At 42.2% G+C, this 23,090-nt stretch overlaps 1 protein-coding gene across 5 annotated transcripts in view; it reads right to left on the bottom strand.

The window, feature by feature from the left end:
- ELMO1 (engulfment and cell motility 1) overlaps nt 1-23,090 on the bottom strand; it is a 311,400-nt gene that overhangs the window by 71,999 nt on the left and 216,311 nt on the right. The window contains exon 1 of one of the 5 annotated variants that reach the window (XM_027809998.2): nt 12,450-12,642. The exons of the other annotated variants lie outside the window; for them this stretch is intronic. The gene's annotated coding sequence lies outside the window, so the exon portion shown is untranslated. Of the gene's footprint in view, nt 1-12,449; nt 12,643-23,090 lie in introns of those variants that run through there. 5 annotated transcript variants of the gene reach the window in all.

Genomic DNA, 23,090 nt, shown 5'->3' on the forward strand with positions numbered 1-23,090 from the left:
GAACCCATTAATAGAGCTATAAGGATACATGTTCATAGAGTTTAGTTCAAATTCATCCTTTCAGCTGCTGTTTTTAGTGCAAGCTGGTACATATAGTAACTTCTATTCTGCTTCCTCTGCTGTTGTCAGAGCCCTTTTGTCTATTATATATTCTCAAATGACTTTTAATTTAAATCATTTATATTCTCAAAACCCGTAAGATCTGGTTAAGTACTCTGAGGCTTGTTCACCTGTCTACTTGATTTTTTTTCTTTTGCTTTCTTTTAACAAATTCTTAAAATGTATCCATAAGCTGGAGAACAATTATTTTTTTATGAAGCTGCTTTCTGTTTTATAGCTAATTGTTTCAGTTGTGGGCTGCAAGCAGTGTTCCTATTCCAGAAAGAGAATGCTGTCAGGTTCTAAATGTGACTGTGTACCTTGGGTGTAAAATTGTGCAGTAGCCCATTATTGTATCAGCTGCCACTATTAAGCTAGGAAAAGAAAAAAGGGGGTGGAGAGGCAAAGCATTAACAGCAGAAACATCCTAGGACTCAGCATTTTCCATACCTGGGGACACATTTTTGGTAGCTTATTCTTGTATTTCCAATCTTTTCTTCCTTGAAGGTGATTATTTGGCCAACATGGTGAAGACGCTACATTGTCTTTTATTTGTTTTGATGAACTAAAGCATCCCAGTGTAACTGGAAGCACTGGAAAACGTAAATAATACAGGAAACCCCCACTTTTTCCAATCTCAGCACTTGTAGAAACAAGGTGGAAAAGACCTCTGTAATAGACACTTAATTGCAGGTGACCTACCTACTGTCTCCAAAACAATTAACATGGCCTGTTCTCTCTCTCTTCTTCCCTCCCTCTTTTTTTCCTTGAGGGTTCCCTTGTTCTTCCCTCCGCAAGAAGCCAACCTGCAAGCCTTCCCATCACACAGCAAGCCTACATCTTGTTCAGAGAAAGGATACACGCATGGGAGGAGGACACATTGCCTCTGGTCATAGTGCAGGACCACCCCAATCACGTAAGAGTGAAGCAGCCCATGACCTTGAGCTTTTACTTGACCCAACATCGCTCAGCCAACAACCCAACTGGCATCACTGGTCTAGTCTAAACCTTAAGAGTGCCCAGCTACAGCCCATCATATATTTTCACGTATTACAAAGTATACTTATTCACATTTTATCTCTTTCAGACCCGAACTTGGCTCTAACACTGGTAAGCTTGAGTTTGGAAGAAAAAAACCCCAGCCCTCAGCTGGGCCTAGTGAGCCTGAAATAAGTTTAACTGAACATCAGAACAATTTCAGGGTTAGCATATAGCACTGGCTATTCTTGCTTCTCTACAAAACCATTTTTGTAAAAGGCAATTTCACATCTCCTTTAAGAAACCAGAATCATAGTGCCTTTATTACAAAAGTGTCCTTGGCTAATAAAACAGGTTTACATCCGCAAACGTTACTGCAGGTCCTTTGGACAGACTGAAGTTCTCTTGCTTGCTTCAAGGTGGCTGAACAGATCTGTGGTGGACAGAGGAACTGAAGCAGACTCTGTCAGTCTGACTTAGTCACCAGCTGCACCATGAGACTGTGCTTTCTTCCTTTGCTCCTTCTCAGAAACCACATGCCTAAGACAAAGAGTATCTTCTTGTTCAAGGCTGGTCTTGATATTTCCATTCTGGATATGGCAGGAATGTTCTCTCTTCCCTCCACAACACAGACTGCCAACTACAACAAATCTTGGGCTTAAAGTTCTGCTTTTCACCACATTCAGCCTTCTCTGCCCTCAAAAGCTGCAAGGACTTGCATGCTGCTTTCCTCTCCTGGATTTTGCTGAGCACTTTCCGGCCATCATTCTGCTCTGGTAACATTTAAAGCAAATTTGATTCACCTTTCCAGAGCTTTAGAGACAAGTCCCTTTACTAGTTTTCCGGGGTTTAAGTAGCTATATTGAGGAGGATGTCCACAAGAGATGACCTCGCCAATCGACATGATAGAAGGGAGCAGCAGTTATGTATCTAATAGGTAGCTAGCTTACAAGCTTGCTCCATGTGTGCTTGGAGGGTGCCTTCTGAATGAAGATCAATTTGGCCAATATAGAATTTATTATATGTCTTTAATAGTAAGCTGGAGCAAACCTGAGTGCCCACTGATGTCAGTGAAAAGCTACTGGATGGCATCTGCAAACAGCCACAGCCTCATTCCTGCTACTCGTGCTGTTTAAAACAGGACAACCAGTTTATAGCATTATCCTGGTATTTTTGCTTCTAAATTCTTTTATCTTAGGAATTAATTTCTAAAATAGAAGTCGAGAAGAATGTAAGGTGATACGATTTAGTTTGTAAAAAGAGATCCATCTAACTCTGAAGGTTCATTAATTTGGGGGAGGAAGGGTTTGCACAGCAATACCTGCAAGAACTGGCTCCCTTTCTCATTCTTCTAACAGCATTTAGAACATGTAGGGTAGGATACCTGCACTGGAGGGGATGTAGCCAGCACATGCTGATGTTTCAATGAAACCTTTGACGGTTACCATGAGGTATTCCCTCTTATTTACCCTGTGGCAAGGCAAACCTTACTAAAGCCAGGCACTCGGGGGAACGGTAGACTGCCAGATCAGTGAGCAAAGCGAACAGCCTGTACAAGAAAGCTCTTTTTCATGATGCTAACCTAAGTTTCGCCAGAGGTGGGATTCCTAAGCAGGGATGATTTTCATCATTACTGCAGTAAGGTCATCCTCAAAAGACTCAAAGAAAAGAATGACATCTAAGCATTACACTGAAACCAACTACCAGACCAGCCAAACTCATTTAAAAGAAAATGCAACACCACTTAGCTGGCTGCTAGGTTAAGCCACTTCTATTTAAAGACCAGAAAGTCCAGTGTAGCTCTTGATGAGACCAACACACCTGACTGCAGCGGGTTTGGATCATCATGTTTAGAAACTGGTAGTTAAGGATCCCAAATTACCACAGAATTAAGAGCAGAGCAGGTAGAATCTTAAGTGATCAAATGCTGCTGTCAAACACACACGGTTTAACCTTCCTTTCTTTCAAACCTGAAAATACGCACAAAACAGAAATCTGCCCTTTTTCTTCCTTTTCAAATTGATACCTTTTTGTGGATAAAATATTTTCAGAATCAACTCCTCCTCCAGACTGATACCAGCAGGAAAATAACTTGAATGGTAGGTAACATCTTCAGGCTGTTGTACAGCCCTGTTTCACTTACACATTTGTCAGTATGGTATATATATTAATCTAGCTACTTTTTTGGAAGATTTCTTTTAAGTCTGCCTAGAATCACAGGAAAAATAAAAATAACCTGGCAGTACAGAGATCTGCATGTTCTGCAGAAATTTCCATTTTCAGTGATAAGCCTGTGAATTGTCTTAGTAAGAAGTCTTCTAGGACTACAGGGCAAACCAAAAGGTGGAGCATTCCTAGATTATTTATAATTAATTATATATACACACAGAGCAAACCAATTTTCTTCTTGCATCAGCAATGCCAAGCATCCTGGTTATTTCCTCTTATTATATAAACCTTGATTTTTCCAGTAATTTCTAATTGGGTCCATGCATATGAGTGCCGTATTAAAAACCTCTCCTGTCCCTACGACCAAGGGACTCAGCTTTCCTAAGAAATCTCATAAACTTTTCAAAGTAGCCCCAGTCGTTTGGGCAGTACACTGTCATATTGGGGTAATACCACGGAAATCCATACAATAGCTCCTGTGATTAGTTCTACTTAGCACAACAGAGAACTGCAGAATTTGTTATCAAGCAACCTGTTCTTAGACATAAATTAAATGCACTTTGGTTAATTATCTCCTCCCTTTCTCACATACACAGAGGAACGCTGAAGAAACAGAAAACTAAACTAAAAACTGTAACTAAGACTTTTTGTTATTAATATATACAATAATGTAGCAGCCTCCTTTCCGGCTATTATTTCAAGACTTGTGCCAGTCTGCTGCAGAGTTCAAATGCATGTAAAATGTTTCAGCCAGAATTAAAGAGCTAAGCGTTCACAGCAGGGCTTGATTATCAACCTATCATGATCTAAAACGCACACGTCTACTTCTGCTGAGTCAATGTGGGTTTAAAAATAGTGGGTTAATTTTTTTAAAAAGATTCCTTACGTCTTTAAGGCTGTTAGGGTTAGCATGGACTATTTATAGGCATCAATGAAAAGGAGGAAGTCTTACTCTGCTCTCCTACTGTTCGCTGCCGGTCAGAGGAGCTTGCAGGTTTTCAGCAAAATCTCTGCCATCTCTTGACAAAACTGGAATTATCAACAGGGGACAATTGTATGGCAGCAAGATAAATCAGGGCTATTACAGAATGACTTGGAACGATGAAACAATTTGATTGACTGTGCTGCTGGACTGTAGCAGCCAACTTGGCTACAAGTACTTTCTTTCTCTTCCATTCTCCCTGCATCCTGAGAGCAAAGGCAGTAACAAGCTGTTATCCATGGTGGAACAAACATTCTTTTTATTTATCAGTAATCAAAATTGTTGCTTGTTTTGCAACTGACTCACACAGAGCAATTTGACATCTTTCATTTTCTTTAGGAGGAGGTGCATTTTGACTGACTTCATGGTACAATTTGACTGCTTCACTCCAGAAGGGGGACAACCCCTTGATCCTGGGGACCGGCCTGGAACTGATGGGAGTTTTAGCACTTCTTTAGCCTAGGTTTTGCCTTCTGCACTGGGGTTCCTTTTAAACAGCTCCTACATTTGCACCCTGAGCACAATGTCCATATCAACATCAAATACCACTGAGGTGACTGAAGTTGCAAAGCGGGACTGCTGTGCTCTGCACCAAAGCTCCAACACAACCTACTGCATTCACCTTTCATAGGTGCTCTGTGGCATCAGCCACAGACAGATGCTCCAAACGGGCTGTGGCATCAGAAATGCGCAATACCCTTATTAGGCTAGAAGGTTTGCCAGCACCAATGATGCAGAGGCGATGATGAGGACACCAGATCAAGGGCATGATCCCAAAGGATCTGGATTCAGGCCCAGGTGTCTGCCTGTGCAGGAAATCATGATGAAATGTGCACATTTCTTTACAATCACAAGAATTACACACTGTGATTATCTTTTCTCAGCCCACTATTGCAAACTGCAACAACCTCTCGGATTTTGGTGCAATAAAGCCTTTAAATCATAACTCATGCAAACTTCTGCAACAAGCAGCAACTGAGCTCTGTTTTTTAAGTTTAAAATCATATAAATAGCTGTGGGGCTTTCCTATACTTTTCACATTATGAATCTGTCATGCATCTCTGACTGAAAAAAAACCAGGTCTCATTCAATACAACTACCAATACCCAAAACCAGAAGAATCAGAAAGGTGACTCTTTCCTTCTTGGTTGAAATCTGACAGCAAAGTGCTTTATAATCCAAAAGACCTGACACACATCCAGCAATTGTTTGTTTTACCAAATCAATGATAAACTCTAATGCTCAAATCTGTATGCCTGAAACACCTGAGATTTACTCTACCAAAGAAAGTTTGGGTTAGAAGTTTCTAGTTTTCACCTGAAATAGAACAAAATTCAAAGCTTTGAAATTTGCTGAGCAAGGACCTTCAGCAGTGAAAACTGTTGTGGGGATCAGTGCAAAGTTCAGTCTGGAGCAGAAGCTCATGACTTTCAAAGGATGGGAATCCTGCATACAGAGGCGGGCTGATACACAATTTCATGCATGAACAAGCACAACTTAAAATTTTGAGATCCACTTGTACCTTTTCTGTACCATTAGAAATGAGTATAATTCCACTTGCAAATTGAAAACGGGACTTAAGACATTCTAAGTATAATCCCAAAACATTGTGTTGATGTTTGAGACAGGCTTGACAATTTGAACAGGGGATTTTAAAGGGTAGGTTGAGAAGCGAGAACAAAGGAATTTATTTGTGAAACAACTGTGACTTTCTACTTTTCTATTAAATATTTAACTAGATTTTAATAGCATTTAAAGGCAGAAAAATTCAAGACCAACTATTAACATATAAATATAACCCAACTTCTCACTGCAGTTACAAAGCATCAGAGGTATTTCTAACTCAAGCCTTTACTGATTTACTCTATGCACCAAAGCAGCTAGTGGTGTAGAGGTGTGAGGTTTCATGGACATCATGTACCTCTTTGCAGCTGTAGCCGTTTCAAAGCATGACCCTGAGAGCCTGAACAGACAATAAAGAGTCTCACATCAGGGAGGCTCCCCCTTCTGAAAGCTGAGCAGAGCTTCTGGCAGCCAAATGGCTTAATTCCACCCTACAAAAGGTGAGTATGGGGAGAGGGAAAGGTCCCTTGTGAAGGCACACAGGGAGCCAGGAAAGAAGACTGGTTGATCTGTGGTCCTTCCCTTCCCTGTGGCTAGTGCCACAGGTGCATTTTAACCTCTTGAGTTGAATACAGGGACTGTGAGTTAGTTTTCTTGCAAAATACGGTTCTTCCAGCCACAACGTTTCTCAGCATCATGCTGAATTATCAGATACAAAGTGGATAACCTTGTGGCAGTGAAGAAAACTGGGACATTCTTACCTTGAAGGGGGTTCAGGGCAGTAGCTCCAGCACGTTCTGGCACAGCCCAACCAGCTGAAAGCGAAGGGCTTTGCTGTGGTTTGCTGGGCTGAGGCAAGGGCACAACTTAGCAAAATGCACCCCCTGACTCAGCTGCTGTGCCTCAGGCCCGTGAGCGACCTACCTGGAAAGCAGGTGGGCTCTGCGATGCCACTGCGCTGCTTTCACACAGCACAGCACGAAACACAAGTAGATGAACAGAGCTGCAATTCTCCCTCCACAGACACTTACTGGGACAGTCACGGCAGTCCTTCAGGAAGCATTCACTGGAGGTGGGATAAATCTATGATAACTTGCACCTTTGCCAGAGAGGGGCAGAAACTGGGAAAGACACACAACGTCGTAAGGGGCTCCAAAGGCAGCATAAAACCCGCTGTGTTTTGCAGTGGCTTCTGTTAGGCACCAGGCAGAAAACCCAGTCTAAAGTTAGAGCCTTATTAACTTTCCTGGTGAAGCGCTTGCAGAGCTGTATTTGTAGGGAACGAGAAAATCTATTTTTGTTTATGTTTTCAAGTCTGTTTAATTACCTTGGTGAGGCTAACAAATAAACGTTCCGTTGCTTCTGAACAGAAGAGCTGCAGCTAATCCTGAAACTCTTCCCTTCGTTTCCAAGGTCCGTGGGTGCGCGTCTTTTATAAATGTGAACTCATTCAAATATTTTCACGATTTCCCCCACTTTTTTTTTTTTTTATATCCATTTTGTTCTCACAGGTGTCAGCATACAGTGACAGCTTTGATCTTACTGGAGATAACCATATGTGGGTAGATTCTTTTTCTTGAAATGCAGACTGGGAGTGGATCCAGAGGTCAAGCCAGAAGGTTACATATATTTGAAAACAAGAAAATCCCTTTGTGTGGCTTCTAATATGCCTCTGGATGTGACTCTTGAAATACCTAGCTGTGAAAGCTGCTCTCTGTATCACGACAACCCAAGTCTTAAGAAAATTGAAGTTCAAAGAGAAGGGAAGACTAAGAGAGTTTGGTTTGTAGTTATGGTACAAGCACTTTCTTTACCACATCAAAAGCGCTGATAAAAGCAGTCCACCAATTCAGGATAAGAGTATATTATTTGATGTATTAATTTGACAGTGTGCTAGCATCAATACAAAGATCTCCTTGTCACCCCATTACAAGATTGATTTTGTGCATTACAGAGGAGTTTAACACACCCAAACTACAGCTAATCAAAGTTCTATTTTATACAAAGGTCATATGTGTCCTCTGATGTCTGACTTTCACATGATTTTTTGAAACCACTAAAATCTTGAGTAGTGAAACCTGCCAGAATTTGCGGGAAGTCCACAAAAAAAGGGATTTATGCCCCGCAGACTTTTCAAAACACTGCAGATTTATTGCAATACGTATAGGTTCTGCAAGTTACTGATACCAAGGGTGCATAACTCAATTCATATTTTCATTTTCAGAGTGAATGTCATGACCCTTACTGTACTGGAACTTTATTTGGGTGAGGTATGTACACAGATGATGCTATGCTGGGAAGAGTACGCATGCAAGACAAAACACTGTCCGGTTACATGGCCTCTGATTCTTGATAAAGAACTTAAAATTGAGTCTCCCTGATACAAAGCAAATCTTTCTTTCCATTGTGCTTCTCCTCACAGTGGCATGTCCCTATGAGGTTTTGTAGTTCCTAACGATGGGGTGGGGTGGGGGAGGGAACACTACTACTTCTTAATTGGGGGGAAAAACATCTGAAGTGAATGAACACAGGGTAGAGCAGAAGGAACTTTGCTCCACTAGAGGAGGGGAGAATCCAGATGCTCCAAGGGAAATACCAGCAATACCACCTCAAGAGAAAGGGAGTTCAGTAAAAGATTCTGCTTGTGGCCATCGCTGTTGCTATTCCCACCTTTCCGAAGAAGCAGCAGGTGGAGCAAGATGCTGATTTATTACAGTATCCTAGTTGTCTTGAAAATGTCAAGTCAAAATGTAGAAAGACATCAATAATTTCTTGCTTTTACCTTTTTGCAATTAAAAACAGCAACAGGCGGTGGTTTGTAGTTGTGGGTTTTTGAAGAGACAAAATAAATGAGCACCATAAAAGTAGCACACTCAGATGGGGGCACACAAGCTTCTAGGGGTCTGCACTGGGCTAAACTCTAATTGCAAATGATAACATACGTGAGGTAGTGACACGCGATTCCTCTTTACGAGACCACTCCTGAACTCCTGCCAAAAATCCCTCTGTACGCCACTTAGAGCTTCAAGACAATGGAAGAATAATGACAGGTCTGTAAAATCTGCTGGAATTGACAGTTCTTATTGTTCTGAAAACTTTCTGTGACGCACAGGAATTTTCAGATTAGCACTGCACAATGTTGAACAAAATGGGTGTCAAGCAAATCAATAGGCTTTTCACAATTCACTCGTCTTTGTTTTACTGCTGTTCCATTTTTATTCTGTGCTTCGTGTTGCTCTGTTGCGTGCCCTTGCCATTTGAAGGTGTGAATGTGCATGTACCGAACAGGGAGCAAGAGCTTTCTGCAACTTGGAATGCTGCTATGTAAGCCAGGTCCTAGCCTGGAGTAACTTTCCCTTAAATACATTTTTTTCCATACATACACAAAAAAGGAACTATTCTCATTTGAGTGGTTAGTCTCATTTGGAGTTATGACTGTAATTCATTTGGATGAAAACATGTCGAGCCACCTAAAGAAGAGTATTCAGTTTGCAGTTTGTGTAAAAAAATACAGCTGAGGCAAAACTGAAGACTGGTGGCTCTAGCATCTGTTTACCTAGGACATGAATAAGCCTTATATTTTTACTGAAACTGAATGAGGGTTGACACCCAGAGAAAGAACAAAATATTCAAATTTAGTATCTCTGGACACATATAAAGCCTCCATTTTGGATTTCTGTTCCACACCTCCAGTATAGACTAACATATGGGAATGAGGCTCTGCAAGCAGACAAAGGATAACCCATGGAAACAAGGCAAAACCTGTAGCATGCTCAGTCCACTCAGGATTTCAACATTACTGTTGCCGAGGCAAACACAGAGGAAAAATAACCTGCTGCCTTTGTAAAAATCTTGCTCTTCCAAGAAGAACGTAAGCATAAGACTGAAGATCGGATCAATGTCTGGTGGCTTCTCGTGTAACTCAGTGGAGGTATGCCAATTTGGTCTGGCACCAAGCGTTTTAGAAGACATACGAGCCCATCGAACCAAGTGTTTTCCAATGCAACCAATTCAAGTTACTCCAAGATAGCATTTTTCAGCTTCTGCATCCTCCCAGCTCCTGCCAGCATGCCACAGCTCTCACTGAAGCCTACTCACTCCTCTGTTGCTGGAACTCTTATAGCCTGGGAATCTGAAATGCCTCTCCCACATAGATCATCCCCAAGCACTAATGACAAGCAACTGTTCCTGCACCATCAGGTCAAAAATATAAAGCAAAGCACGGCTTTGGCGGCAACATGAGTTTTCCTACCTCAGGCACCGCTGTGGTTCAAAGCCCTCAAACAGACTGATCCAATGCACTATCCCAAGCTTAGCAGTTAGAGGCCATCTCTCTCCCTCCTTGTCCCCCTCCTTTTATCTGCTAATGCACGGGGATAGACAAGCAAACAAATCCCTTCAAACAAGGTTATGGGAGATACAGGAACTCTATCAGTCACACAGTATTTGCCTAATGCTAGCGACTAAACTTGAGAGGTTTATGTTGTTTGAACTAAACCCCTGCAGCGCTAACAAGAACTAAAATATCATCTTAAAAGTTGCACTGACCTTAAAAGACAATGTTCTCCTAGGCTTTCACATTATCAGTCAGAAAATAAAGCAGAAGGTAATAGGTATAGAATTAAAAACCCCAAATGGTGCAATGGAGCTTCATTTTGATGCATTGCAAAGGTGTTCAAAATGACTAGCCTGGAGCCAGCCACAAACCATGCTCAGGTGTGCAAAAGTCCAGGCTCTCCCTCAGCTTCTTATGGAGTATCTCAGCCTAGATCAAAACATCCACCTCCAACATGGGGAGTGGGCATATCTCTTTGCCGAGACTGCCATACACGATGGGATTTTCAGCTACATCAGTGGTAAGTAAATACAAATGAACGATACAAGCCCCTGGGGAAGGTGACATAGCAGCTAAATATCTGCTTCATTTCAAAAATTGCATTCTTGGCACTGGTATCACTGCTAAACAAAAATAAGTATTGCAATAAGAGCTAACAGTTATCTCTTTTTTGCACAGATTAGGAAAATTACATTGTTTTTAAGACCAGTGCTATAGGATGCCTGGGGCCATCACTTCAATAAAAGGCAACTCAAATATCCCTGGGAAACATAGGGAAAAGTGACTTACAACTATATCTTCAGAAAAAGCAGTAATTCAGACTTAACGAGGGGTCCACCTGCATTTGTGATACATCATGTTAAAAGCTCAAAAGTACACAGAGGAGCTTAATACAGCCTTCACCAACAGACACTCTTGCTGTACTGATGCACTGAATTCTATGTTCTGTATTTTTCTAATTTATTTTGACCAAACAGTTCTTGAAAACACCGACAATTCTTTTTGACATCAACTCTGAGGTGACACTGACTCCTTTAACTGAAAGGATAAGCTCCACGAACATACCTTCCAGCCACAGCTTGCAAAGCAGTACCTCAAAAGCAAAGCTGACCAGTTAAGCCATATCTTAAAAAAAAAGATAAAAATCACACCCTCAGCCTGAGATTTCCAGGCAGCAATATGACTTCCCAGCAGCTCCCAACACTGGGAAAGGAAGTTGTGCATTTAGTTCTAAAATGAACAGAAGACACAAAAACGGATCCCTAAAAAGCAGTCAGCTTCATATGATGTTTGCACCCAGTCTGGCTACTATAAAAATCCTGATACACACGACCATTTCAGGTACGGAATAAAAATACAGGATTTTTTTCTAAATCTTTTCGTTCTTGTTTCTGTCCTTCCTCCTATGCATTTTCACAAACCAGATACGATGACTACAGCCTCTGAGAGGGTTAAGCAGAGAGTCATTCACGAGCTCTGTGCAGCAAAGCTCCCAGTCTAACGGCAAAAACCTGATCAAACATGAACAACGCTGAGCAAAATTCGTGGCTGGTGTAACTCAAGTAACAACCCCAGAGGGCTACTGAGGGACAGATTTGCACACACAACCCCTCCCCCTTCTAAATATATCATTTCTGCTTTACAGAATCAAAAGCAGAGTCCCAACCGGCAAAGGAATCAACTCCTAACTCATGCCCCGCAATGGTGAAAAAGGAAACTCTCCACACTTTTAATGTACTCACCTGTTTCACCAACAAACAGGAAAGCTTTTGAATTACATGTGTTTTTTAAAAGCCTCCTCCAAAGAAGAAACAAACTTAAAAAAACCCAAGAACAACCATAAACGGTAGGAAAAGCAACGATTTCTGTGCTGAACACAGCGACGAATGATGAGCAACTCGTGTTTTCTTGGCTCAGCATCTGAACTAGTGTTTGACAAACCGTTATAATAATGTGGCTGGTGTTGTAACACCGACACCACAAATGCTAGTGACTACATATAGGCACCTCGGACTTTGGTGCCTGTGATTTTCTGCTCTGTGTGGTTTGCTTTTCTTTTCAAACACAGAAGCGTTCTGAAATGCGTCGGAGAATACAGCATCCTTCCACAGACTCATCTTAATTAGGCTAAACAACCACCCAAGGCAACGCAAACAGCTAACTAGTTTGCCCAATGCCTGAACCCATTAGGAAGAACACGGTGTGAAAGAAGCCCAAGCAACCCTCCGCGCTATTTGCAGTTGCTACTATTTGCTTTTGCCATTCCTCGAATGAAAATCCCCAGGCTGAACTAGCAGGGTAAAGTAGCGCGGATTTACTTACAGAGATCCCGTAGCTCCATCGTTCCCGACGACAAATTCGCCTCCCCGCGCGACAGCGGGCGAAAGACTTAACGCCGCTTCCCGCGGCAGGCGCCAGGCGCGGCAGGCGCTCCCTGCCGGAGCTCTGTGCGGAGCGCGGCCCGCAGCGCGGCCATGTGCGCGGCCGCCCGCCGCTCCCCCGCCCTCGCACACCTTCGCCGCTCCCCGCGCCCGGCGCGCGGCGGGGCTTATGCCGCGGCCGCGGCCCCAGGCGGGCTCCCATTGGCCGGCCCGGGCGGCAGCAGCCAATCGCAGCCCGCCCCCCGCGCCGGGAGGCTCCTGCCCGCGCGGCGCGCGCCCTGGGAGACCATCCTCCCCGCGGGGGTGGGGGGGGCGCCGCGCGCCAGCCTCCTGCCGCCGGGCGTAAACGGGAGCGCCCCGGCCCCGGGTTTCCCTCCGGTCGCTGCCGGCTGGTTCCCCCCAGGGCCCGGTGCTGGCCCGGTGGCACCGCCGGTGGGGACCCGGGGGCCGCGGGGGAGCGTGCCGGAGCTCCACAATTACTCGCTCCATCGCCATGGAAACAGCCTGGATGCAGCGGGCTGGATTTGTGTAGCGCATCTGCTGCCAGGCTCGTAATCAACTGCAATCTCATCTTTTTTTTTTTTTTTTTTTTCCCCTCTGGTGTCGCTGCTTATTTGATTCCGAGTTTGCTTTCCCTTTTCGTACACGCTGGGAAAGTACATGCAGGCAAAGCTGTGCACACGTTGACTTTCTCCCTGTGCAAACATTCGTGCATGTGTATGCACACATCTACACCAGCAGTATTCACTCGCATGCGTGCATACACTAAGGAGGTACACTCCCTGTGTACCCAAATAACACACCTTACTCATGTATCAAGCTTGAGTAACAGACCAGCACAAGACAAGACTGCTGCACGGGCTGTCAAAACACTACATTTTGCTTTCCAGTTCCATAAACCGCATCTGTCCAAAACAGGGTCAAAATCCGACCTGACCATTATGAAACTTCCCAAGCAATCTGATGTTTTGCTAATGGGGCTTCCAAAATTGTATCTGGCACCCACAGATGGTGACCTGAGTCTTCAGGCAACTAATTTATGCTGGATGTTCCCCGTTCTGCCCGGGGCCTGATGAAACATGCCATCAGGAAAACTTCCACGCACAAAAGGGTCGTTACCCATGCATATAAATCTCTGTTCTACCCTCTGACAATACGAGAAAGGAGAGATGACGAGGTCTGAAGAGGAAAGGAAGCAATGTCTGAGAGACAGAAAAGATTCATAGGCTAACAAGGAAGTCAGCAAAGGGACTTGGCAGTTGGGGGTAATTTTGGGCTGCCCCTCAGACTTTCTCTGGGACACCTGAAAACAATCTTTCATTCTCTACATGCTTCTGTTACTGAAACTGCAAAATGGGGAGAATACCTAAACACGCATCCATTTATATTATAAAGATTATGAGTCCGGCCAGACTATGAGACGCTGACATTATAATGGTGGTAAGAGAAGAATTTCAGATGAAGAAAAGGAAGATGCGTTCCTTTTTCATCGACACTTACTTTCATTTATTTAAGTAAAAGAACAATAAAAAATGAAGGCCATTCTGAAAAAAAAAACCCACCAAACCCAGCCAAATTCCCGTATTGCTCTAATAACAGAAATCCACTGCGTTAGCAATTATAAATAATGGTGGTTTAAAATGCATTGGGACAGGGCCTTGCAGATCTCCATGTATCCTTGTTAAATATGTTCTACCTAAGCCTAATCCAGAGTCCAGGAATGCCTTTGAAGCCCATTGGTACTCAAGGACAAGGCCAAGAACAGAGCGTTACACCAGGAGATCTGGCTTTTCAGGACATCTGTCACTGAATTATCATTTTTGACAGAGAAATGACCTTATAAGAGAACTGTATTTTTTAGTGGCTCAGGATGCCGTAAGGATTCACTTCTTGCAATGCTGTACTTCTGGCTGTTCATTTTCCTTTAGAGCAGCACCACCTCCTCCTACTTCCTGCAGCACCGCCGCTACAATCATTACCCTGTGCTTGCAGGCTTTTGTGGTCACTATTTCAGTTCTGAAACATTAAACTGTGGGAAGATGTTCAATGTGCATTTTAGGGGAAGGGGGAGCTAATTAAAAAGCTTAGATTTGCTGACAGGGCTTGCTGGGAAAAAAAAAGAGAAATCTATCCAGTTCCATCTCTCTCCCGCCTCTCCTTCCACCTACATCACGTAGGGGAGAGGGTGGTCTGAGGGTGTGGAGCATACCCCGTCATTTGTGTGTGAGTGATGAAGCAGTTCAGCAGTTCCAACATTCATTTTGCTAGCTGTTATTATCATCTGTTATGGACTGGAAGTGTTGTCAATATGTATAGCTTAAAACAGTGATGCAAACCGTAAATTAATATATAAAATACCATTGGACAATGCAAAACAACTGTCATATTCCTAGTGGATCTCTACACTGATATTTTATTTTTTTTAAGCCAATATTAAATTGGAGAGCTTCCTAATTGAATACATTGTTCCTTTCTGTTGTATGATACACAGAGTTCAAAACTCTCCATTAGGCTGTATTCTGTTAAACAAAGCACTGCTGCAAGCAAACATAATGATTATCAGTGCTGTTTTGAAGTATATGGAGAAACCTTCTCTTAGCCCAGTTTCCAAAACTCTTCATCTGTGTTTCACCCACTGACAGGGAGAAGGCTGCGTCCCAGATTAGGGCAACTATTCAAGAACCCATTTTTAAGATCTTTTCCTGCCACAGGAAAGGGACAGGAGTGACAGAGATGTTTGCTTCTCAGGGCAGCAAGCTGTTAGATTTAACTTTAAGAAACCTCACCCTTTGTCACCTTCTTTTCTTAGTAATGTCCCTTGTAAACTGCATTTCTTTTCCTCCCAAGATTATGGTGTGAGAATAGACAAAGGATTTTGCTGCACTCTAAAGCAGGACAGGGCACAAATACCCAAAAAAGCTTTTAAAGGAGATAAAAAATTCAAGACTAGAAAAATCCAGGCAATTTTAAAGCAACATAATAAATGAGATTTGTGAAAAATCTTCTAAGATAGTGGGATAAAAAGATGTTGCTCAACCAAAAGGATAAAAGATTCCTAGGAAGGCTTCGCACTGAAGCTCCTCCTTGCCAATCTGACAGCAGCTCTCGGCTATGCTGTCAGGGGCTAAGGCCTGTTTGTGTGTGGGAGCTGAGGAACAATCAATGGTGATAAAATGCTTACTCATCCTTCTAGAATGTGGGTTTTACTTTTTTTAGCCTAGATACCTACATGGAGAAGATGGTTAACCTACTAACACTTCCCAAGTCACAGACGTGCTGGTTGGCTCCCAGTGATTCCTCTTCCAGTACCATAAATTACCTGCCAACTCTCAGCAAACTTTCCAGCCCTTTCAAAAGTCCATTTGTAGAAGCAGCTGATTTGCACTGGGAACAGCTAGTCCTATTCATTTATTCCAGGAATACCTACAGATTTCCCTTTCACATCTGTATTCCTGAAGCAGCAATTAGGACCTAGGCTGCAGGCAATCAAGGCCACATTTCACATTTAGTTTGGTTTTCCCCAACCACTAACATCAGAAAACCTTATGCCTCCTTTATCAGGGGCCCCCTACACTTTATTTCAAACAAGCAGGTTTCAGGGGTTTTGCTTTTTTGTTTTTTCTCATATTACTGCATCTGAGATGAGTGTTTGGATAGCCACAGATAAACACAAATTAAAATGAAAATGCTAGACCACAGCATAAAGAGATATCTATCCTTTCCGCCAATTAAGACAGCCTTACTACTAACCACAAAGCTTATCTGACTAGGTATACCAGGTGATTCATAAGCTGCTGAAAACACTGTCAGGAACACAGCTTTGCAGATCAGATTAGACGTGACCTTCAGAGGTGATCTGCCACCATGGCACCCAGAAAGGTCTATATGAGTTACGAAATCACAGAACCTCTCACTCTGCAAAGCATGGACGGATTCAGTTTCCACCATCCAAGCACCAATGTGCATGTTCAATATTCACTACCTTCTCCTGTACTTAGAAAAGTACGGGAAAAGAAAAGAGCACAGGGAGCATTCAAGTCTCTTCCTGAACCACCGGGAAAGTTGCTCCCCTTCTGAGGGTGCATACATACGTTAAAAGCCTTCAAGATCCAGAGGTGCATTAAAGAAAATCTTCACTCATCTTATACAAATAAAATTGGAGCCTTACAGAGATTCATACAACGGTCTTGGACATAGACAACTGCAGTCTGTATGATGACTGTGTACGGGTGTTGAATTTGCAATACTTCTTCATCTTCTCTGACAACTGAAGTTCTTCAGCTAAGCCAAAGACAGCCTACAAACAGTCCTGAAATTGGCTACAGGAACTGATATGAATATTTCTCAGTTTTCCTATTGCTAAATGATTACACGTAGTCTGGGTGGTGAAAGGAGACTTCCTAGTCTAGACAGCACGGCTGTAGGCTCCATTTCCACCTCCAATGTTAACTCCAGGAAGATCTAAAATGCCTCATGTTTAATGCAGAACCAAAATATCCACATCTTAAAAAAACGAAAAACCAAACAAAAATAAGAAAGCCACCACAACCACACATAAGAAACCCGGTGTAAAAAAAGAGGAAGAAAGAGAAATCGGGTTGCTTAGAGGAAGACTATTCTGTCACAGTGAATAGATTTGAAGTCAGACAGATTTTGATACAGAGAGAGAGAGAAAAAAAGGAAAATTATTTCTAACTTTGACACTAGGAACAGCAGAACCCTATCTGACAAACAACCTCAAGTGATGTTTAGGTTTGGAGGCAGTGTCATATACAATCATAGTTAGTTTGTCTTTGTATAGCTATCATATTAAAGAAAAAAAAAACCCTAAAATACACAAGCCCCTGCAGCTGTCTGCAACCTTTAAGTCTTGCCGTTTCAAACATACATAGCAGTCATATAGCATGAGAGGGCACTGAAGAATTTCAAATCAATTATAATAAATTCAGACAGTAGACAGAAAATGGTTTCACAGTACACATCATCAACTTCAAGATTCCTTACATTGCACTCTTAAGTACAGACCTGCAAGGGCCACAGAAATCACCTTGTGAGCTGTACAAATTCCAGTACATTCAGCCTATATGAGCACTGCCTGCCAAATCTATCACATATTCAGCGTCCACAGCTGGGGTTAGGATTTCCCTGCTCCCTCCTCTGCCTATTTTGTTCAAACACATATAATTTTCTATCAAAAACCTTTTGCAACATGCTGAGAGAACTTTCAGTCATGTTATCTTAATCTTGGTTCTTTCATTCACTCACTTGGTTTGGAGCACACATGGCCAGGACAGAACAATTTCACATCGTTGCAGCATTTTACCTGCAATATTCTACCTTCAGCTACTTCTCCAGCTTGTGCTTTGTGCAGACTGCCAAACAAGCGACACAAGCTAGATTTATCTGCAATCCAAACAGTCTGAGACTTGCCTTTAATGCTTGGTCTCCATAGGAGGGGAACTGAGGAATGTACATTGTACTACTAACACTGTTGAAACAGATTATGCCACATATGTCCTTGGTCTTGCCTGTCTCGCGTGCATGCTCCCCTCCATCTTATTCATTAGTGCATTGCAGTGTTCTGCAAGATGCAGATGAAATGCCTACTTCATCACATGAAATGGCAACAGACTTATTTATCTTACTTTTCTGCTTTTAACAAAATTGAGGAACCATAAGAGGGACAAAATAAAGGAAAAATTAATGTCTCAGGTATCTGAAATCACACTGATGCTGTCATGGCTCACCATTTAAATAATGATGCATGGGGTTTTTTATATGTTAATTACATAAATAGGTACTTAGGAACTACTTAAACAGGAGATTATTTACCCCAATGACTGTAGAAGCCCATGTGTCAGCACATCTGCTACACGGAAAGATTAAATCTGTTCACACAAAACTCATGCTCTCTCTTGCTAATGGGGATGAGGTTGGTAGTGTGAGACCTGAAGCAGGGGCTTTGGGGTTTATCCAAAAGGTCCTTAAGTCTGGCACAATGGATGATGTTAGCAGACTTCTCTGGATTTCTAAAACCCCTGTATATACTTGCCTAGGCATCTGGAAAAAGAGATGGGATATTTATTCAGGAGAGTTTTCTATGCGTGTGTTTTAATTTCAAAAGTTTTGGCTCTATGTTATTTAAGAGTAACAACCAGACATCCAGCAGCCTTTTGAGGAACTCTGTTAGTGTGATTATGCACCTTTCAGACCAGAACGACAATGCTGGTTGATGATGTTTAGAAAGAGCGTACTGAGAACAGCTCAGTTACAGACTTATCTTTGCCTTGGTTCACCTTCCTAGCTGCTGTTGAAGGACCTTCAGGCCATTATTTCAATAGCTGTTGATGAGGGCCTGTCCACCATTTATCACCTTCATTTCACACTACTTTCACACCACAGGGGCTCAGGGAAGGGCAAGTGTCAGAAGGCTCTGGAGGTGCAGGTGGGGATTGCCAAGACTACAAGTTAATGAGAAGAACAGAAAACATGAGTCTAGTTTCCAGGTCCAGCAAGTGCACAACAAACTTTCTTGAGAAGAACAAGCTCTGTCTGCTTCCACCTCACGCAGGCATGAAAGTCAAATCAATGCTTACACGAGCTGAATGAACAGTTAGGGCTGTTTACCACGTAGTTATGTTTTTTGCAAGTACGCTCTAACAGGAGCAATTTATCAAGTGGATACTTAGCTTTAGCTAGAAAGGGCAATACCCTCCAGACCCTCATAAGGCAATTCGGAGCACACAGAATAAGCTACTGACACTCTTATTCTGTGTCAGCCTCTGGCAGTATGCATCTGTTCCCATGGGCTTCAGAGCCTCCCTACTTTAAGCTGGACTTTGCAAACATCCCCTTCTCAAAGACATTAACAGCCACTTTTTCAATCCACGTACATGGAAATGTGCAGCCAAATATACATACCCCAAACACGTGTCGCATGCACAACAGAAGCATGCCCACACGCGCCCATTCACAGCCAAATGCAGTATAAATAACCTTGCTATATAAATAGCCTTGCTTAAATGAAGTCTCTTGCTTAAATAAGGCTGACATAAATACTCTTTCTTTTATACTGCCTGTTGCATCTCCTATTTAAGTCTGGAAAGTAGCAACCATGTTGGAAGGACTGGAGAAACCCCAGCAAAGCATATTAACACCCCACTCTGAATGTCAACAAATAGGGAGGACGGGTGAGCTCAGCATCCAGATGTAACATCTCACTGGTGAAGATTTTGTGAGAAGGAGAAAGGACAGACAACTTGTGTATGTGTGCGCCTGCTGTCAAGATAGATAAATATTAGTAAGACAGGCAATAAGAAATTGCAAACAATCAGAGGAGATCCTGAAGCAGCAGCCCATGCAAAATAAAAGTTATAAAAATAAACCTTACATTCTCAGTCAGAAAAAAAAAAAGTAAAAAAAGTATTAGAAAAGGAAAAGTAACTTTCCGCTCTTTCTCTGCATCTTTGGAAGGATACCAGATGATTGTCCATACTCCTCGCTATGCTCATGTCTATATTCATCAATATGGTTTATGGACATTTTCTGCCTCATCCTTTTCAAAACATTTCAAGAAACTGTTAAGACTGCTTTCTCTGAAGATGGGTAGGAAGGACCGGCTGTCAGAAAGGACTCTCTGAACCTTCCTCCAGCAACCCTACTTCACATTCAGCCCACACACCAGGCCCAGCTCTATCAGTGTTCTGGCTCATTTTGTCAGGGCTGTTGCATCTGCTCAGAACTTCCTTCCCACTAATGAGTCTCTCTCTAATCGATCTTCAGAGTACATATTTCCTCAGTCTCAATCATCCATAAGCTAAAGATGCTGTCAGCATTGCAGCATAGCCATGCCTGCCATCTCAGAGGCAAATCCCACCTTGTACTCACTCTTTCCATTGAACTTTCTGCTCTTTGCACATGGTAGGTGGAATGATTACTTCATCTTCCAAGTGAAGAGACTGATTTATAAAGATCAAGCAAGGCAGGGGCAGCTGCAACAGTGAGTACAAACCCTCAAGTTTCCTTCTTTCATTCCCCAGCCTCTGAAGCACAAACATATGTATAGTGCTAAGCCAGTAGTATTTCTACCTGTTACATTACTACTTTATTCAGGGTTAGACAATTATCATTCCATTATTATTTTCCTTTAAAAACACTTCAGCATTGGTTTTAAAAAAAAAGAAAAAAAAGACAGAGGTTTAAAAAGATTTCAGTCTTCCTTAATCATGCAGGGATATATTTTCAAAGCAGTATGCCAGGAGTATTCCACGTGACTCCCATTCATGTTAAAATTAGAGTCACCAGAATAAACCCCATATGCTGCTTTGAAAAGGTACTGCAACATGTCCAAGGAAAATTTCTGCAGCTTAATGGTGCTTGCACATTTTTTCTGCCTGCTTTTCTTCCTTTGATTCCTGAATATATTTTTAACAGTCTTTTTTTTTTTTTTTAAATAACATTTTGTACTATTTGGAAAAATAGAAAGCAGTTATTTGCTGGTTATCCTGGTTCCTCTGCAGCCCTTTTATTTTAAACATCAGTTTGATCAGAATAGCTTTGCTTTGTAGCATGCAAAGCTTCCAATATCACTCTTTTTTGATACAGTCACTGTAGACAACCTTTATACTGGAGCCACAGCCCACAGTGAGGTCTGGCTGCATTCCACACCTGAGCTGTTGTCCTGTCCAGTGGCGCTCAGTATCTCTGTTAGCATGAAATGAAATTTTCACATCTGGACAGCGGGGAACTTTCTTCTGGAAAGGCTGAGCCATAGTCTCTCCTTGGCAATAATAGCACCAGTGCTTGTACTGAAGCCAGGCAACATGAATGTACAGGTTTTGACATTCAAGGTCCCAGTCTCACATGCGGATCTCCTGCCCAACACAGAGCATCTGCAACATCTGTGGCAACTGCTGAAGCCCACCCACCCAAAGCCAGCTGCAGTGCTGGGCTTGCTGTGAGCACAGCTTGTCCCTATTTTCCTTGGTAATCACAGTGAACATTGCACATGCGGTGCTCAACATGCACGTACTGATGTATACCAGTTGATTATTAAATTTGTCATTTATGACTATAGTCTTCCTGATCATTTTCAGGGGCAAGGAGGGGAGGAAATTTTAATTTCTGACAGCTCTGGTTCTCTTGTCATTGGTCTCTAATTTTTACTGCTTACTAACACTATGTATGAGAGATTGTGCACAGAAAGGCAGCATGAACACCATATCTTCATTTTTTCCCCTCATCCTTCTCATTACTGTCCCAAATTGCAACACATTTTCATTTCAGCCATTTACATCAAAACTGCAGCAAATGCTGTATCTAAACATTTCATTACTTCAACCTTTAAAGGATGTAAACAAAGGGAAAATATTTTACTTAGAGATGGAAGGTGGTTCCACCATGGGAGAAAAAAATATGCCTCCTTGCTAACAGAATTGTGTATCAGGACATGAGAAAAGAAACCAAGATAGAGTTGTCCTGTCATCAAAGCACAGCAAGTGAGGTGTGGGCTAGGTTCCTCTCTCTACCACTAATTTTACAGGCAACATGCAGTAAGACATCATTTATGTATTCTTGTCATCTAATTAAAAATTACTTAACATCACCTTTCCTTTATCCTTTTTTACCCTTTGTTAGTTCTGTCAATTTAAATGGTGGTCTCCGTTGGTCAGAAACTCATGCTTAAAAGTACTCAAAACTTACCAGGAAGCTGGAGTGACAGCTTGCACATGGAGCCAGAACACAGCTGTAAGCAATGCAGTTTTAGCTAAAGCAGAGGTCTGTGTACAAGACAAGCACTTAAAAAAAAAACAACAAAAAACCCAACACACAAGAAAACCAACACAAAAACCCAACCACAAAATAACAAACACCCCCAAAACCAATCCACTAGTAGCCAAACATCGCTCTGCAATTGCTACACACATTGCCTGCTTTAAGCATTTGGGCTCAAATATGTTAACAAATTAATGTGGTTAAGACAAGTTACCATGTCAGCTGCAGTATTAGTTAGTGGTAAATATTTAGTAAAGCATACTTACCTAACTGTTAGCAAGAAGATTTTGAGGAAATGCTTTTGACCTCATATTTCTGCCAGAGCTTGAATGCCCCTGAGTAATAACAGTTCAGCTGTCAGAGCTAAGACAAGTTAGAACTGCTTTAAAGGGGTTACCACAGCTAATGGGGAAAGCCTGACTTCTTAAAAGTGGCTACTGCATCCATCCAAAGGATCTTTTGCACTTTCTTTAACATTAGAAAAAAATGTATGAGATTGGTTGATGCTGCATCTGTTTGTTTCAATGATGACTAATGATACAAATTACTGTTTCTCCCTGTTTCATACTGGATAAGAAAGTAGTTTTTACACATAAACCCACAGAATAATTCAGGTTGCTAGAAAGCTCTAGGCATCATCAAGTCCTGCAGACACAGCAGAACTAACCTCAAGCTTAAGTCAGGTTGCTCAGGGCCTTTGTCTGTGTGACTTTTGAGTTTGTCCAAGGATGAAGACTTCATAACCTCTACATATAACCTGTTCCAGTGTTGCACCAGTATCAGTAGTTGGGGTTTTTTTATCCTTACA

This window comes from Falco cherrug, chromosome 4 (genome assembly GCF_023634085.1).
Source record: "Falco cherrug isolate bFalChe1 chromosome 4, bFalChe1.pri, whole genome shotgun sequence".
Lineage (NCBI taxonomy): Eukaryota > Metazoa > Chordata > Aves > Falconiformes > Falconidae > Falco > Falco cherrug.